This window comes from Oryctolagus cuniculus, chromosome 11 (assembly GCF_051225735.1).
Source record: "Oryctolagus cuniculus isolate XC-2025 breed Fujian yellow rabbit chromosome 11, ASM5122573v1, whole genome shotgun sequence".
Classification (NCBI taxonomy): domain Eukaryota; kingdom Metazoa; phylum Chordata; class Mammalia; order Lagomorpha; family Leporidae; genus Oryctolagus; species Oryctolagus cuniculus.
The window spans coordinates 36631305-36647839 of NC_142877.1; the positions used below are offsets into that span (position 1 = coordinate 36631305).

A 16535-nucleotide genomic window follows, 5' to 3' on the forward strand; every position below is an offset into this window, starting at 1 on the left:
TTTTTGAAAGTTAAGATCTTCCTTTTTATATCATTAATCTCCATAAAGTTTCTATGTTATGCTAGTAACAATATTTTAAATTCATCTATTATACTAAATGTGTTAATTGTGTTGCTTAAAATTTCCATAGCCACATTTTTGCTTGACCATCCTCTTAGAGAACTGTATGTTCATCTCCCAATATACTAGTGTACTTTTCAGCTTCCTCTATACAGTTTTATAAATTTTTATTCTAATAATTGTAGGTCTGTTTTGCAAGTTGCGTAGAAATGTTTTGTTTTGTTTTTGGGTTTATTTTATTTTTTTTTTATTTATTTGAAAGGCAGAGTTAGAGAGAGAGAGAGAGAGAGAGGTCTTCCATGCAGTGGTTCACTCCCTAAACCACGGCAACAGCAGAGCTGGTCAATCTGAAGCCAGAAGCCAGAAGCTTCTTCTGGGTCTTGCATGTGGGTACAGAGGCCCAAGCACTTAAGTCATCTTCCACTGCTTTTTCAAGGTATTAGCAGAGAGCTGGATGGGAAGTGGAGCAGACAGGGTTTGAACCATTGCCCATTTGGGATACTGGCGCCTCAGGCAGAGGTTTAACATACTATGTCACAACACCAGCCCCTAATTCTTCAAATGCTTTTTACATCAAATCTTTTTTTTTCTTGATTTTCTTATCCCTAACTTTAATTAGTATCTGACAGATATTTGTTCTACTGTATTTTCAAATTTTCTATCACCTCTACTTTGAATATTTTTTTCTAAAAGCATTCAATTGGGTTTCTTTTCTGTAGATAGAAAAAAATTTTGTATTTCAGTAAGAAATTTAGCCTTTTGTTCACTATGATTGCTGATCTGTTTATTTTAATTTTTCACAGCTCTTTTGTCCCTCTTATATTTTTTTTGTTTGTGTGTGTGTGTTCACGCTTTCTCAATGCCATTTGAGCTATATTTCTCCATTCCAGTTCTAACATCTGCTGGTTTGGAAGTTCTGCATTCAGTTTCTATATGTTAAGGATTCCTCTGAATGTTTTAAAATACGTTCTTGGCTTAAGAAGTCAAGTTAATCAGTAGCTTTTCCCATATAAGACATGAACTTGAAGACAATTATCTCCAATCACTCTTTCTTCCAAGCTAGATCCTATTGTTTTCTAGCATTTGGCTCTATCTTGAGTTTTTTAACTTCACAAATTAGATATAACCAATGTTATAGCAAGCCAACTTTCTTTTAGATTTTCCAAAGGGCTCATCACTTTCTTGTTTTGCTTCATCTTCAGCTCAGACATAGCTTCTGAAATCATTTGCGTTCTACTTGAACTCTTCCTGCTGCATCCCCTTAGTGGGGCTCTGTTGCCTATGAACCCTCCATTTCTGTCTGAAATTTCTCTATTTCACCTTCACTCTTTTTCAAGGCATACCTTTATTGATCTTACTCCTTGACTCCTGCCTTCCATGGTTGCTGGGAGAAGCTAGGTATCAGTCTAATAGTTATTAATTTATGGTTGACTCTTATCTTTTTTCCTACAACTTACTGTAAGATTTACCATCATTGTAGTGTGAGTCCACCGCAATGTGTGTAGAGGAGTTTCTTTTCTGGTGCTTTTCTTGAGCTTCATCACCAGCTTTAATTTGAAGATATAAGAATTCTAGAAACAGCTAAGATAATAAATTGATGACATCCCTAAGCCCTTTTGGCTTTTTTGTCTATTTAGACGATGGAGCTATGTTCTCCACGTGTCTTAACAACTCTTTCATATTTCCCATTCATTTGTGTCTGTATTGCTTTCTGGGAAATTTCTTCAGATTTCCTTTCCAATTCACTCAAGAGCTCTTCAGTTGTAGCTTTTCTGCTGTTGGGACCATGCATGGCACAGCAGCAAGTCCTTCACTATAATTTTGGAAATTACGAAAAGTGTAGCAGCCTTGTTTGTTTTTTTTTTTAAGATTTATTTATTAATTTGAAAGTCAGAGTTACACAGAGAGAGAAGGAGAGGCAGAGAGAGAGAGGTCTTCCATCAGCTGGTTCACTCCCAAATTGGCCGCAATGGGCAGAGCTGCACTGATCCGAAGCAGGTCTTCCACTTGAGTACAAGGACCCAAGGACGTAGGCCATCTTCTACTGCTTTCCTAGGCCATAGCAGAGAGCTAAATCAGAAGTGGAGAAGCCGGGACTTGAACCGGAGACCATATGGGATGCTGGCACTGCAGGCAGCAGCTTTACCCACTAGGTCACAGCGCCGGCCCCACAGCCTTGTTTAAAACAGAAAGAAAGAAAAGTAACTACTTCCCAGCAAGGAGATAATTCAATGAACTGTACGCATACATAATATTAACATGACATAGCCACATAGCTGTCTCAATCAAGAGTGTTGTGTTTTAGAGCAGTGGAGGATGGCCCAAGTGCTTGGGCCCCTGCACCCCTATGGGAGACCAGGAAGAGGCTCCTGGCTTCGGATTGGTGCAGCGTCGGCTATAGCAGACATTTGGAGAGTGAACCAGAGGAAGGAAGACCTTTCTCTCTCTCTCTCTCCCTCTCTCTCTCTCTCTCTGTTTATAACTCTACCTGTCAAAAAATTACAAAAAAAAAAAAAAAAGAGTGTTGGGTTTTTATTACCAGTTGCGCCAATGTCCATTATAGACAGACAGACATACTTCAGAAATATAGTGAAAATTACAGGGTTGTATGTCTGTGTGAGCATGTGTGCATACAGAATGATCTAAAACTGACAATTCCGGGCCGGCACCAGGGCGCAGTAGGTTAATCTTCTGCCTGTGGCGCCAGCATCCCATATGGGTGCCGGTTCTAGTCCCAGCTGCTCCTCTTCCAATCCAGCTCTCTGCTATGGCCTGGGAAAGAAGTGGAGGAGTGGAGGACGGCTCAGGTCCTTGGGCCCCTGCACCCAGTGTGGGAGACCAGGAAGAAGCACCTGGGTCCTGGCTTCAGATTGGCGTAGCTCCGGCCATTGCGGTCATTTGGAGAGTGAACCAATGAAAGGAAGACCTTTCTCTCTGTCTCTCCCTCTCACTGTCTGTAACTCTACCTCTCAAATAAATAAATAAAATCTTAAAAAAAATACAAGATTTCAAAGACATATAAAATGTAAATTATATTTTAAAAATTTACATTAATTATATGTTGAAATAAGAATATGTATGTTGGTTTAAGTAAAATGCATTCAAATTAATTTCACATACTTCTACTTTTTTCATGTTGCTAGTAGACATTTTAAACTTACATATTATTTAGAGAATTTGATTTTCTAATTTAAAATTTTATTGTATATTTCCAGTATTACTATTTAGTTCTTGCACTGGCAAGAATAATTTTGATATTCATTATTCCTTTGTCACATTTTCACTGGTCTTTATTCCTTTGAACATATCCAGTACACTTATTTCACATTAAACATCTGGTGTCATTGTAGGTGTGATTCTGGTATGTGTTGTTTCTGCTGAACTTCTCCCATGATAACTTGTTTCCTCTTGTTTTTATTAATCTCTGGAAACTTATCTGTGAAAATTTTGTGTTTTATTTACAGTTATCTAAAGAAAATTTGCACTTTCTTCTGCCAGAGATATGGGTCTATAGCTCTGTGGGGCCAAATTGAAATAAACATTCACCTTATGTGTTTGGAAAGAAGCCACAGGAGTAGAATAACATTATTTCAATTTTTGGTAAAGTATATATATATATATATATATATATATATATGTATGTGTGTGTGTGTATTTATGCATGGAAATATGTGAAGGGTTCAATGAATTTGCACAAATTAAGCGTATTTGTGAAGCCAGCACCCAAATCAAAAATGAAGAAATAAAATATTACTGTGAGTCCTCCACAGGTCCTGCAATATGACGTGTATGTGTGTGTGTGTGTGTGTGTGTTTTCTTGGCACTCAGAGTAACATCTGAGTTCACAGACCCTGAATATCTTCTCTATCAGTATACCTCTCTCTGCCTTTTCACCCATTGCAGTGCTAGACTTTCTTCCCTGTTTCCCTTGTGAGCGACCAATTTAAACTTAGGCTCCCAACAATTAAGAATCTGTGAATATCTCCAGGGCAAACATTACTTCTAGCACGTTAATATTCTCCACATTTGAGCTTTTCTCTCGCTTCTAGCCATAGAAAAAGTTATTTTCCCACAAGCTCAGAAATGTACAAGAAAGAAAGAGGCAAAGAGAAAAAGAAACTTATTTTAATATCTATCCCAGAAATAGGGATTTAGCTAAAAATTATCATAAATGATAAAGATGAGATTGTACAGCATTAAAATTCTTATTATTGCAAGTATTTAATGACATGTGAACCATCCATGATGTTATTAAAAAGAAAGCAATTATTCCAACCTATAAAATATAATCCCAATTCTGGTAAAAGCTGATATGAATTTGTAGAGACCTAAAAATACAGAAAGAAATTAATTAAAGTATTAACAGTGATTTTCTTTGGGGAATAAACCAATGCATTCTTTTATTCTTACGCCTTCCTTTATTTTCTGCAAGGCACACATACACTCATTTTACACAATGAATAAAAGTCATATTAAGAATAAGAAAGAAGACAAGGAGCCAAAAAACTTTTCTTCACCCACCTCCACTGTCACACACTCAGTCTATGTCAGTGACACAAGACTGGAAAAATGGACTAGCCCCAATAATGTTCAACAAGAGAAGTCTAGGACGAAGTGGCCACGATCCTGCTTTGCCTCCTGCACTTACTGACTTCCATCAAATGGAAAATGCGACTTTATCCAGGAGGGCGCTTTCAACTGTGGGTTTTCCCCTCGTGAGTTTTCTTTCACAGAGCAACACTAATGTGTCTTCCTCCAAGCAGCAAGCTGCAGATATGGAAGGGATATAAGAAAACTTCCTGTCTTCTAATTTAGGATTCATAATGCTTGGTTCTTCAGCTTGTTTGACTTTGTGAAATGCCCAAAGACCGAGGATTTGGTGAAGGAGGGGAAAGCAATAGCACGTTCATACCAGGCCACATTGTTTGCAAATAAACTATTAGGTAGAACTGTGTCTCCTGCCCCGACTTTTTTTTTTTTTTTTTATCACCATAGCATGGTCAATCACAGTCACTTTTTTTTACCATAATTTCAAAGCAGGGTCAGTAATCAAGAGCATTTTTAGGAAAAAGCAAAAAAAAATTACAGAAACAATTTGCCGGTGAGAATATTTTATGATTCTCTCTCTTTGGAGTTGTAAGCAGGGACACCACTTTCTCTTAGGCCTTGCCAATTAAAATGTGCTAGGCGGCTCAGCAGTAGCACCCTCACTTGGAAACTTAAGCCCTTAAGGTATGCGGATCTGGCTGAAAAGCCCATGAGAGTATTTCAGGCATGGAAAGCCAAGACACTCTGGCAAAAAAAAAAAAAAAAAAAAAAAAAAAAACCCTAAATGAAAGATCTCCATGAGTAAGATCCCAGTGGAAAGAACAGGTCATCAAAGAAGGAGGTACCTTTCTCTGAAGGGAGGAGAGAACTTCCACTTTGACTACGACCTTGTCTAAATATGAACAGAGTCGGTGAACTCAAAAGGCTTCCATAGCCTTGGCAACTCATGACAAGAGCCTAGGGTGATTACTGACGCCATAACAAGAGTGTCAATTTGTTAAGTCAACAACAGGAGTCACTGTGCACTTACTCCTCATGTAGGATCTTTGCCCTTAGGGTGCTGTACATTGTGATTTAATGCTATAACTAGTACTCAAACAGTATTTTTCACTTTATGTTTCTATGTGGGTGCAAACTGTTGAAATCTTTACTTAATATATGCTAAACTGATCTTCTGTATATAAAGAGAATTGAAAATGAATCTTGATGTGAATGGAAGGGGAGAGGGAGAGGGAAAGGGGAGGGTTGCGGTGGGAGGGAAGTTATGAGGGGGAAGCCATTGTAATCCATAAGGTATACTTTGGAAATTTATATTCATTAAATAAAAGTTAAAAAAAAAAAACTTGTTGCAATGCAGATTCTCAGGCCCTACCGCAGACCCACAGAACCAGCTTCTCCAGGAAGCTATGGTTTGATAACCTCTTTGATGATTCTTACATACACTAATAGTTCAAAGCCATTTCAAAACTATCCCAAAAGTAATATCAAACAATCAGAGTTCAATCACAAGGAGACAATTTTATTCCTCTGAGTATCAGTCTTTCATCTAAGGGGGAAATTTGATATAAACCCTCACCCTAACAGGAACAATTAAATGTGGAAACGTCTTAAGTGCATCAATAAACAGAGGTCAAGACCCCATTTAAGCAACCTGGTCCATAGCTGCCTCCTTTCCGCAGCTGAGCCCCAGGAATGGACTTTTGTTTGCTCTTTCCTTTGATTTTCTTTGAAGACATGCAGCTTTGAACTGACAGTGTCACCGCTGGAAACTGTTTTGTGTCCATCATCAATTGCATCTTCTCTGTGACTCTCTGGTGAGACAGTGCAAAAATAGGAACAAATCCAACAAAAAATCCTAGGCCACAGGAAACTCAGGCACAAGGCAGGGGTTTACCAGCACCAGTTATTTTATTCTTTTCCATTGCCATGCTATAAGATTTTTGTAATCTTGTTTTCTAAAATCTTGGGCAATTGAACATAAAGATTTGGGCAAGACTATGCTAGACTATGGAAAATATGCAAAAAAAATCTACACTAAGTCTTTGGAATCTCCATTTTCAGTACCAATCACTACTAATGATCAACACTTCTATCACTCTAACTTTTGACAGATGTTGATTAATTACTAACCATTTCTACCCATTAAAATTTATTTCCCGTTCCCTCAGAAGTCTGCATTATGATATTAATGTTAAATTCTGCTATAATAGTAATCGTCATTGCTTCTCAGCCTTCTGGCTAAGATCAAGTGTAATAGTAATTGTGTTGGGCTGGCCCTGCACGAAAAGCTGCTGCCTGCAGTGCTGGAATCCCATATGGATGCAGGTTCAAGTCCTGGCTGCTCCACATCCTCTCCAGCTCTCTGCTATGACCTGAGAAAGCAGTGGAAGATGGGCCAAATCCTTGGGCCCCTGCACCGGCATGGGAGACCAGAAGAAGCTCCTGGCTCCTGGCTTCCAATAGGCCCAGCTCCGGCCATTGCTGCCATCTGGGGAGTGAACCAGTGGATGGAAGACCTCTCTCTCTCTCTCTGCCTCTGCCTCTCTGTAACTCTGCCTTTCAAATAAATAAATAATTTTTTTTAAAAATAGTAATTGTATATTGATCAGGGCTTAGATTGGGTTATGTACAACAGAAAACCATAGGCTGTATGGCTTAAACATTTTTTAAAAGATTTTATTTTATTTATTAGAAAGAGTTATAGAGAAAGAGGTAGAGACAGAGAGAGAGGTCTTCCACCTGCTGGTTCACTCCCAAGATGGCCACAGTGGCCAGAGCTGCACCAATCTGAAGCCAGGAGCAGAGAGCTTCTTCTGGGTCTCCCACATGGGTGCAGGGGCCCAAGGCTTGGGGCACCTTCTACTGCTTTCCCAGGCCATACCAGAGAGCTGGATCGAAAGAGGAGCAGCTGGGACTAGAACTGGAGCCCATATGGAATGCCGGTGCTTCAGGCCAGGGCTTCACTCCACCGCACCACAGTGCCAGCCCCTTAAACAACATTTATCCTGGTGAGAATATTTTCTGATTATGTCCTCACATTGTCCAGAGAAAAATCATTTCTCTCATGGCTTTTCTTATAAGAGCAATAATCCCACTCATGAGGGTTCTACCCCATAACCTATCTCCCAAGGGTGCCACCTATGGATACTATCCTATGGTGGGTTAAGATTTCAGCATATGAATTTTGAAATGAATACAAACATTGAGTCCATGACAGATGACTACATTCTAAATATTTTTCTCCGTTGTCCCTGAATCACTTTATCAATCTCCACAATAGTGTCACAACTGAATAATCTCCATGGTACAATACAACAGAATGCATTGCTCACACAGCAAGGGCCAGCCAGGCTTCTGCTGGGAAGCTCCATATCTTTTATCTGGGTTTACTTTTCCTAGCTGTGTGTAAATGGGTGTCCACTGATCTAGACCAGGTTCAATGGAATGCCTGAGCACCTCAGATCTGCTTCACATGTCCATAACCTTCCAGAAGGCCACCCTAGTCCTCATGAAGAGAACAGAGACACAAAAAAGAGCAAGAAAGGCCTCTCAGGTTGTAGACTTGGATTAACCATTTTGACGCGTCTGCCTTCTCCGTTGGTCAAAGCCAATGGTCAAGTTCAGAGACAATCACTTCAGAGTTCCATGGCAAGGAGAGTAGAAGCAGAGGCTGAAGGAGGGCCACGTCTGCAACACTCTCATCCATTCCATCCACAGGACCTATCAGCTTGATTTTAGAAATACTGTCCGCATCAGAAGGGATTTTCTCTCTCTTATTACTAACATCACTTCAGGGTGCTATTACTTTTTATCTGTTGCCTCCTAACCATCCCTCCACATTTTCCTTGTTCATTTCTCCTTAGACCATTCTCAACAGAGTATTTAGAATAATTGTTTTAAAAATAAGAACATGGTTTCACCACTCATGTTCTTAAATAAACCTGCTCAACAATTTTCTATTTCTACCAGGATAAAAGTAGAAATCCAGAAGCTGGAGTGTGAGAACCCAGTGTATATGTGGAGCCTGCATCTCCCACCAGCCTTGCTTAGCACCCCCATATCCTCTGGTCTGCAGTCACATTGACCTTCCTTCACTCTCTCCAGTGTGCGCTTTCTCACACCACAAGGCTCATATATACATGGATCTCTCCACCTTGACTAATATTTACCTGGTTCAATTTCCAGGCATCCATCAGATCACCACTTAAATATCACTTCCTCCACCCCCTCACTGCCCTGTCCCTATAACAGAGTGAGCTCGTTTTGTGCTCTAAAAGTTGCTTATAATTTTCCATCACTATCTTTATCACACTTTGTAATGAATGATTCTCTGTGTTGTTACTGGATTAAATCCACCTCCCATGGAGTTTAAAACTCCATGATGCCAAAAGCCATGCCTGTAAGTTCAACAAGGTTTCCGAAAATACTTTTCAAATTATAAAAGGAAAACAAATTATTTTCCCATAATTTTAAATACTAGATTTCTTAGATCTTCAACTTAAATGAAATGATTATATGCAATGATACAATATACTAGGGCTCCTTCAAAAGGACATTCCAAATATATGTAGCAAAATATCAATCAGTTCTCTGCCTTCCAATTTATTAGGCAAATCGTCTCTCTACTTTGAGCACATATGCCTTGCCCAGGGGAATAAAACCATGAAACAGATTAGCCAGATTGATGGTAAAATATTCCCTGATGAGTTTATGTTTATTTCTCAGCCATTTCTTCAATGATTTCCTAAATCTTTTTAAAGTCTGTGCCCAAAAGGTGTGAAGCAGGTGTTAGATTTTATTCTGACAATTGAGATATACTACCTATATAATCAACTAAATAGTATGTCTCTCCTTAATAAAAATCTGAATTGTAAAAAAAACCATATATATAAACATACACATGCAATAGATTTTGACCATGGTTTGGTTTATAACCTTTGATCTACATCTCCCTTTTTCCTCCATCCCCTCAACTCCTGCAAACCACATTTTACTCTGTTTCTATTAGGTTGACTTTTTTTGGTTTCCAAATACAAAAGAGATACTTAGTATTTGCCCCTTTTTTCACTTATTTCAAGTTTCATCAATATTGTCACAAATGTTAAGATTTCTTGCTTTAAAACTAAAGAATATTATAATTACAATTATTGAGGCCATTGTCAGTTAACTATTGCTATGTGAAAAACAACTACAAAACTCATTGGCTGAAGATAATAATTATTGCTTACACGAGTCTTTGGGCCTATTGAGAAACTTTTATGATCTGGGTTGAACCTTATGCAATCATATTAGGTCACATTGTTTTTCTGCTGTCATAGCTAGGCTTTATCACACATTTCAAGCCAGCAGGTTGGCTGCTCCAAGATGGTCTGGGCCCCAGAAAACTGGGTTTTCTACATGAGACTTTTCTTGATCCAGCAGGCAACTTAGTGCTCTAAGAGAGAAGAACAGAATTATGCAAAGCTTCAGTAGGAAAAACTCAGAACTGGAACAATGTCACATCCACTGAATTCCATTGATCATAGCCAAGTCACAAGACCAACCTAGATTCAAAGAGTAAAGATGTTGACTTTATTTCTGGACAGGACGAATCATTCAGTCTTACAAGTGTTGTAGCTACAGAAATGGATGAAACATTATGATAAGGTTTGGCAATAAGTGTATCAGAGGCCTAGAAAGAGTTAAAAGAAGCTCAAGGTAGCAAAGAAACATATTTCATGTTATTTAGTTGAGTGTTTCCCTACCACCCATGCTTAAGATCACTTCTACAGATTGTAAATACAGGTTCTCCTTTCCAGCTTCCCTTGGAGTACTAACAGCAACAGTTGGCTTCAGTTCCTTTTTTCCCCAGGCTTCACGTCAGCTCGTATCAGCTAGCGCTGCCTGATGAGTGTCACTGGCTGCCACGTGACTTCAAAGCACTGAGAGCATGAAGTCAAGAGGGCTTCTCAAGTTCAGCCTAAATGGCTCAGTCACCACCATTAGTATGAATGCATCTTGGGAGAGCGCAAATCATGAAGATTTCATTCTATTTTCAAATGCAATTCCTAGGAGTGATTGCTGTGCCTACTACGCAGCCAAGGAAGCTCATTTCAGCATAGGCATAATTGGATCCAAATCAAGCGAAAGCTAGATGCAGGTACAGGAGGAAGTGACAACAACAAAAAGAGAATAGAAAGTAAATTGGAATAAATAGCAGTTTACAAGACAGCCTTGCCTGTGGGTAATACTGCAAGAAGGGAATAGGAACATAGTTAATATTCCTTATCTTTTAATGCTAGTATGACTATTCCAATTGCCACTTCCAGCCTCCAAAATCCCATATCATAGAAATGCAATTATATCTTAAGCATAACCAGAAAATATTAGAAATTGCCTCCCACAATGTAGGGACTCACGATGTTCGTGGCTGAGTAGAATCATCTAGCAAGCTTTGAAAATACGGATTCCTAGTCTGGCATCAGTGACACTCACCTCTGTCCCAAGTGTGACTTGAGCATTGAGACTTTTTTTTTAATCCTCAGATGATTTTAATATGGACCTAAGAACGATAACTTTTCTAGATGCCTGAGTAACTTTTTTTTTTTTTTTTGGACAGGCAGAGTGGACAGTGAGAGAGAGAGAGAAACAGAGAGAAAGGTCTTCCTTTTGCCGTTGGTTCACCCTCCAATGGCCGCCGCAGCCGGCGCGCTGTGGCCGGCCCACCGCACTGATCCGAAGGCAGGAGCCAGGTGCTTCTCCTGGTCTCCCATGCGGGTGCAGGGCCCAAGCACTTGGGCCATCTTCCACTGCACTCCCTGGCCACAGCAGAGAGCTGGCCTGGAAGAGGGGCAACCGGAACAGAATCCAGCGCCCTGACCAGGACTAGAACCAGGTGTGCCAGCACCACAAGGCAGAGGATTAGTCTATTGAGCCATGGCGCCGGCCCTGAGTAACTCTTAATTTGTACAACCAATATACTGTTTTAGCCAACTGTTGTGTGCAGAGCATTTTTACAGAAGCAGTGATTAAGAGATCACTGACCCAAGCAGAAGAATGACACTCATATATTTGAAGCCACCATAAATTGAGCCACCATAAAGAAAAATCTAATGCAAAGGATCAATGAGTGCCTGGTCAACATGGAAGAGGAGAAAACCCTCCACCTGCTAATAATGCTTGAACTTGTTCAAAATTATCCACAGGTTTCCACTGAGTAATCAGCTACATATTAGGTTAATCAATCAGTCAGGATCCAGAGCCCAGAATTCCACTTGGAAACCCTCATTAAACCTGATGCAATACTAGTGTCCCTGGATAGACGATTTAAATCCTCAAAGCCTCAATATCCTCAGTTGTAATAACAGTGCAATCGTTTTCCGTGTCAAGCAGTTTTGTAACACTTAGATGAGATCATTTAAGTAGAGCAGTAAGCACAATATCTGACATGTTGTAAATGTTCGATAAAGGTTAATGACAATTGATAATCTGTCATAACTAATAATAGAATAACAACAACAACAACATGTTATCTTCAGTTCCTGTCCTGAGGACATATTTGGCCTAATTTCAGTTGGGTTGCAAGACGTTCTGGCAAGCCCAGGACTACGGGATTTAAAGAGACCCCACAGCTCTCTTTGACACCTGGAGAGTCACCCTTTACTCCCTCACTAAAACCAGCCTGAGAAACCAGGCACCAGAAAGACCAGATGCAATCCCACCATACTTTGCTTTCCTCTTTACTTCAGGTGCAAAGTTATCCAGGTTATCCTATGTGCCCCCGACTCTCCTCCTTAACTAACCTGTTTATCCTCTTATGTAACAGAGCTCACCCCTTCCTGATCCTCTGTCATCTTTAGCCCACACAGAGCAGCATCAGCGAACCTCCCACATATCCTCTTCTTTCTGAAATGAATCCTTTTCCATTTGGCTCTAATTGGAACCAGCTGACCCCTAAAAATGCTGCTCCCTGCAGCTATCCCAAGAACTAGCAGTAGTTTTAAAATTCTCACTCCACTCACACAAACTATTACATCTGAAAGAATCCTTTCTCCTCATCTCTGCTTCCAAATAATTCTTCTCTTCTCTTCTCTTCTCTTCTCTTCTCTTCTCTTCTCTTCTCTTCTCTTCTCTTCTCTTCTCTTCTCTTCTCTTCTCTTCTCTTCTCTTCTCTTCTCTTCTCTTCTCTTCTCTTCTCTTCTCTTCTCTTCTCCAACCCCATCTTGTGTGAATCTATAGTTATTAGGCTAACTAGCTGATGCCCCTCCTTGTTACAGTCATCAACAGCTCTATCAGAAACTTTCCTGTTTTTTGAAGATGTTAACAATCTGTACTTCCTGAGCTCCAACATGAACCCAGGCATCATTCTTGGTCGTTTAAATGGTCATGTATATGACTCAACCATCTGACTTCTCAAATCTGTTTCCTTTTCATCTTCCATAATATTCCCTTTACTCTCTTTCCTACCTTAGCTATACATTACCATGGCCATGTTCTGTACTTTGTCATTTTCTTCACATTACCCAATAACTTCACCCCCTCTAAATCTCATGTTCAAGCCCTCTAATCCCTAATCAATATCTTCTATCTTTCTGGCTGATTTCTTCTAATAACCTGACTCCCTTTGTGATGTAACTTCCAATTCATTAACTGCCACCTTGCTGCTATCTCCAACATCACTTCCCTCCTTCTCTGGCTTAGATTTCATTCATCACTGTTATGATACCCTCATATTAGCATATTCATGGCCATAATCTCATGTGTTAATCAGAATTCTGCTGAAATAGTGTTACATAACAAATTATCCAAAATCTCAGTGGCTGATAAGAAGGTGTATTTACTTCTGAAATCATGAATTTGTAAGGCATCTAGCTGGGCAGCTCATTATCAAGCTAAATACTTCACTCAGTTCTACACCATATTCCTTCATTCTGGACCAGACAGCTGCTTGGGGCAGGCTTTTCTCATGGTGATGGCATGTCAGTCAAAGCATGCTGCTCCCATTCTATTAACCAAAACAAGTCATATGGCTGGGCCCAAGGTCAATGAGGTGTGGTAGACATTGCATGTCACTTGTCTAGGGTGTAGATGTATAATCCTATTTACAGGAGAAAGTGAAAAATCAGGAACCATAATCCAATCCATCCCATCTCAATTCCATTATCTCTCTCCTTTTATTAAAATTGCCAAACCAAACTTCACATCTTACCTAAACTTCTCTGCACCTACTCTCAAACAGCCGAACATGGTGGAGGAAAACCATCAAAAGGCTTCATTTTATTTATTTATTTATTTTGCTGTATGACTGATTTTGTTATTTTATTTTCTTATTTTTTTAACTTTTATTTAATAAATATAAATTTCCAAAGTACAACTTTTGGATTATAGCAGCTTTTCCTCCCATAACCTCCCTCCCACCCGCAACCATCCCATCTCCCACTTCCTCTCCCATCCCATTCTTCATCAAGATTCATTTTCAATTATCTTTATACACAGAAGATCAACTTAGTATATACTAAGTAAAGATTTCAACAGTTTGCATCCACACAGATACACAAAGTATAAAGTACTGCTTGAGTAGTAGTTTTACCGTTAATTTGCATCATTTTACGTTCATGGTCAGTGATGTAAAGAGCAACCTGATACCAAAATTGTCCATAATTCCATAGTCAACCAGTTCTTTCTCTTTTTTGATATGATTATTTCACATTGCTTCCATTTCCTTCCCTCTCATTGGATGATTACTTATTTCACTGAGAAAATAAAAGCAATCACAGAGAACTTCCATCCTCTATAACATCCAATTTAGAAATGTTTCTATCGATTCTCAGCCTTTTGGCTAAGATCAAGTGTAGAAATATTTCTACACAGGGTCCCTGTGTTCTACCTCCTATATTAGGAGAAACTTTGTTTCTCTTTGCTTCATATGATTGCTGAACCACATTAACACTTTCTCATCCAACAATTTAGCTCTTCTAAGTATTTGTTTATTTCCTGCCTCACTAATTATCTCCTTTTCTATTAAATCATGCTAGACAACACACAATCTTTCTGTTAGATGCTGTAACATATCTCAGTATCCACAAAATTTCCTTTAACTTTGTATCTCCTTTTTACAGTAAATCTCAGAGTTACCACTCTTTTTATCTACATTTTCTCTCCCTTGTTCAGGCATTGACCTTGTCAATCCACTAAAATAACTATTCTGCATTACTTGTGGTCTTCATGTTGCCAAAAATCTTGGTTAATTCTCTTCCTAAACTCACTGGATCCATGAGCAAAAAGTGAATAACTGGATGACTCTGTTCTCTTTATTTTCTTCATGGGGCTTTTTGGGCTTCTTCACTCTCCTGTCTTCTTTGTACTTTGTGATCTCCTTTGATGCCCACTCCATCAGCAGGGAGCTGGATCAGAAGCAGAGCAGCCAGGACTCTAACTGGCACCTACATGGAATGCCAGAGCTGCAGGCTGAGGCTTACCCAGAGACTCTGCAAATGCCAGTCTCTAGCCACTCCATTTCTGATCCAGCTCTCTGCTAAAAGCCTGAGAAAAGCAGCAGAAGATGGTCCAAGTACTTGAGCTTCTGTACCCACGAGGGAGACCCAGATGCAGCTCCTGGCTCTTGGCTTTGGCCTGGCCTACCACTGGTCATCACTGCCATCTTGGAATGAACCAGCAGATAGAAGATCTCTCTCTAACTCTGACTTTCAAATAAGTAAATAAATTAGATAGATAGATAGATAGATAATAGATAGAGGTTACAAGAGGCTGGAGAGGGAAGTGGAGAGGCAGGGATTGGGAAAGGTTGATTGATAGGTGCTAGGTTATAGCTAGATAACAGTAAGAGGTTCTAAGGTTTGATTGCACAGTACGCTAAAGATGGAGAATGTTGACATACTGTATTTATTCTATTTAAAATACCTTGAGCTTAGGGTTGTAGATGCTTTCACTATAAAAGAAATATTAAATGCTTGAAAGTATAGATATATTTACATTTATTGGATTTTCTACAATGTGTACATGAAATGAGACATCATAGGGTACCTCATAAATACAAAAAAAATTTATATGTGTATTAAATTTTTAAAAAATTGTTTTAAATGGAAAAGAAAAAAGTTTACTGGATTCTCTAAAAGAAGAAGAAAGAAGAATCATACAAAATCCTCAAATAAAATAAAAAATATAGCAAAAGAGAACAAAAGAAACAAAATAAATATAATGAATGTGACAACTATGATCCTCTGAATAGTGACTGAACTTATTAATAATCAGTTGGAATAAGAATGCTTGAAATCCACCAATACCAGGGTGGATTTTTTTAAGGGCCCTACTATATTTTGTCTAAAAAAATCCCATTTTAAATATAAAGATACAGCTAGGTTAAAAGTAAAAAGATGGGGGAAAACAAGCCATGCTACCACTTATCCCAAAGGAAGTTGGAGTAGCTATGTTAACTTCAGGTGAAATAGCCTTCAGAACAAGGACATTGATCAGGGTTAAAGAAGGGATTTACATAACCATAAAGGAATCAGTTCTCCAAGAAGACAGCAATGCTAAACATGTAAGCCCCTAACAACCGAATCAAAATAAATGAGGCAAAACTATTAGAATTTCAAGGCAACATAGACAAATTCACTAATACAACTGGAGATTTCAATACTCTCTTTCAAAAAATGATAGGTCCGCCGGCGCCGCGGCTCACTAGGCTAATCCTCCACCTTGCGGTTCTAGTCCCGGTCGGGGCGCCAGATTCTGTCCTGGTTGCCCCTCTTCCAGGCCAGCTCTCTGCTGTGGCCAGGGAGTGCAGTGGAGGATGGCCCAAGTCCTTGGGCTCCTACACAAACATGGGAAGACCTGGAGGAAGCTCCTACCTCCTGGTTTCAGATCGGTGCAACTCCGAATGTTGCAGCCTCTTCTCTCTCTGTGTAACTCTGATTTTAAAATAAATA

At 39.3% G+C, this 16535-nt stretch overlaps 1 long non-coding RNA gene and 1 pseudogene across 1 annotated transcript in view; both read left to right on the plus strand.

Moving 5' to 3' along the window:
• Positions 1-16535, plus strand: part of LOC149123412 (uncharacterized) — a 734608-nt gene that overhangs the window by 499360 nt on the left and 218713 nt on the right. The gene's annotated exons all lie outside the window — the stretch shown is intronic.
• On the plus strand, positions 14406-14530 carry LOC127491265 (U2 spliceosomal RNA; annotated as a pseudogene).